Source organism: Panthera uncia, chromosome B1, assembly GCF_023721935.1.
Source record: "Panthera uncia isolate 11264 chromosome B1, Puncia_PCG_1.0, whole genome shotgun sequence".
NCBI lineage: Eukaryota > Metazoa > Chordata > Mammalia > Carnivora > Felidae > Panthera > Panthera uncia.
Window position 1 is genome coordinate 85362402 of NC_064811.1, and position 3209 is coordinate 85365610.

Sequence of the window (3209 nt, forward strand, 5' to 3'; positions counted from 1 at the left end):
ATTCCTGTGAAGAGATACAGGGTACTTTAAGGGCCTGTAACAGGTGAATTTGACAGAGTCACAAAAGTTAGAGAGAACTTCCTTTTAAAGAGTAAAGCTTTCGTGAAGTTCTGAAGAATGAAGAGCCATTATCCAGGGGAAGAAAGTGGGAAGGAAGATGGAAAACATTAAAAACAATGTTAACAAAATGTCCTGAGGTGGGAAGAGAAGTGTAAGTGTAATCCCCGTAAGTGTAAGGATTAGAAAAAAGTTGAAGCAGCTGGAACAGAAAGAGAAAAAAGGACGACATGATACATGATGAGATTGCAGAGCCAGATCACAAGATCCTCACAGATGACATTTAGGTGTTTACGCTACGAGCAATGGGAAACCACTGACAATAAGCATAGAATCACACGAACTCCGTGTGTGTGTGTGCATACTCAGGCTACTGCATAGAAAATGTACTGAAGACAGACAAGAATGAATTGAAGGAGAATGTTGTGGTAGCTACTGAAGTACAGGCATACCTCATTTTCCTGCACTTGATTTACTGCGCTTGACCGATTTTTTTTTTTTTGAGGGGTGGGTTACTGTTGTTGTTTTACAAATTGAAGTTTTATGGCAACACTGCATGAAAGCAAGACTCTTGGTGCCATTTTTACAAAAGCATTTGCCCACTTCATGTTTCTGTGTCATATTTTGGTGATTCTCAGGATATTTCAAATTCATTATTATTAATTTGTTATGACGATCGGTGATCTTTGATGTTACTATTGTTAATTGTTTTGGGTACCACAGGCCACACCCATATAAGACAGTGAACTAAACAGATGCATGTTGAGTGTGTTTTGACTGCTCCATTTACCCATCTCTCTACCTCTCCTTGGGCTCCCCTAGTCCCTGGGACACAACAATATTAAAATTACACCAATCAGGGGCGCCTGGGTGGCGCAGTTGGTTAAGCGTCCGACTTCAGCCAGGTCACGATCTCGCGGTCCGTGAGTTCGAGCCCTGCGTCAGGCTCTGGGCTGATGGCTCGGAGCCTGGAGCCTGTTTCCGATTCTGTGTCTCCCTCTCTCTCTGCCCCTCCCCCGTTCATGCTCTGTCTCTCTCTGTCCCAAAAATAAATAAAAAACGTTGAAAAAAAAATTAAAAAAAATTACACCAATCAATAACCCTACTATGGCCTCTGAGTATTCAACTGAAAGGAAGAGTCACACATCTCTCACTTTAAATAAAAAAAAAACTAAAAATGATTAAGCTTAGTGAGAAAGGCCTGCCCTAAAGCTGAGGTAGGCTGAAAGCTAGGACTCTTGCACCAAAGAGCCAAATAAATTAGTGAAGGAAAAGGAAATGTTCTCGAAGAAAATTAAAGATGCTGTTACAGTGAACACATGAATGATAAGAAAGTGAATCAGGCTTATTGATGATATGGAAAAACGTTTGAGTGGTCTGGATAGAAGATCAAACTAGCTACAGCATTCTCTTAAGCCTAAACCTAATCCAGAGCAAGGGTCTCACTCTCTTCAATTCTACAAAGGCTGAGAGAAGTGAGGTAGCTGCAGAAGAGAAGTCAGAAGCTATCAGAGACTGGTTCATGAGGTCCAAGGAAAGAAGCCATCTCCGTAACATCAAAATGCAAGGTGAAGCGGCAAGTGTTGATGTGGAAGCCGCAGCAAGTGCTCCAGAAGACGTAGAGAACATTGTGAATGAAGGTGGTTACGCTACACAACAGATTTTCAAGGTAGATGAAACAGTCTTTTACTGGAAGAAGATACCATCTAGGACTTCAGTAGCTAGAGAGAAGTCAATACCTGGCTTCAAAGCTTCAAAGGACAGACTAACTCTCCTATTAGGGGCTAATGCAGCTGGTGACTACCCATTAAAGCCAGTGCTCATTTACCATCTCCCAAATCCTTGGCCCCTTAAAAATTATGCTAAATCTACTCCATCTGTGCTCTATAAATGAAACAACAAAGCCTGGATGACAGCATATCTGTTTACAACATAAGGTATTTTAAGCCTACGGTTAGTCAGGGGGAAAAAAAAAAGTTTCCTTTCAAAATAGTACTGCTTATTGACAATGCACCTGGTCACCCAAGGGCTCTGACAGAGATGTACAATGAGATTTGTGTTGTTTTCATGCCTGTTAACACAACATTCATTCCACAGACAAGCTATCAAGGAGTAATTTCAACTTTCAAGTCTTTTTATTGAAGAAATACAGTTTATAAGGGCATAGCTGCCACAGATAGTGATTCCTTTGGTGGAACTGGGCAAAGCAAATTGAAAATCTCTGGAATGCCATTCTGGATGCCATTAAGAATATCTGGGATTTATGGGAAGAAGTTAGATATTAATATGAATGGGAGTTTGGAAGAAGTTGATTCTAACCCCCATAGAAGACTTTGAGGGGTTCAAAACTTCAGCAGAGGAAATAACTGCAGATATGACAGAAATAACAAGAGAATTGATATTAGAAGTAGAGTCTGAAGAGGGACTGAACTGCTGCAATCTCACGATACAAATGGATGAAGAGTTGCTTTTTATGGATGAGCAAAGAAAGTGGTTTCTTGAGATAAAATCCATTCCTGGTGAAAATGCTGTGAAGATTGTTGAAATGACAACAAAGGATTTAGAATATTACATAAACTTAGCTGATAAAGCAGCAAGTGGGTTTGAAAGAACTGTTTCCAATTTTGAAAGAGGTCTACTGTAGTTACAATGTTTCAAACATCATTGTTTGCTACGAGAAATCATTCATAAAAGGAGAATCAATCACTTGGCAAACTTCTTTGTTGTCTTAAGGTAAGAAATTGCCACAGCCACCCCAACCCTTGGCAATCACCACCCTGATCAGTTAGCAGGCACCAACATCAAGGCAAGACCCTCCGGCCAGCAAAAAGATTACAACTCTCTGAAATCTCAGATGATGATTAGCATATTTTAGCAATAAAGTATTTTTTAATTAAGGAATGAACATTGTTTTTTTTTTAAAGAAGGAATGCTGTCACACACTTAATAGACCACAGTACAGTATAAACATCTTTTAAATGCACTGAGACACCAAATTAGTTTGGCTCGCTGTATTGCAATATTTGCTTTATGGTGGTCTGGAACTAAACCCACGATATCTTCAAGGTATTCCTGCAATCCCCATGAGAAATTATTGCAACTTAGACTAGGAAGGTAGTATCTCTCAGGTCTTTTGAACTTTGTCTTTTTCT

The 3209-nt window shown here is 39.8% G+C and overlaps 1 pseudogene; it reads left to right on the forward strand.

The window, feature by feature from the left end:
* Positions 1-1164: 1164 nt before the first annotated feature.
* LOC125922403 (tigger transposable element-derived protein 1-like) lies at positions 1165-2922 on the forward strand (annotated as a pseudogene).
* The last annotated feature ends 287 nt before the right edge of the window (positions 2923-3209 follow it).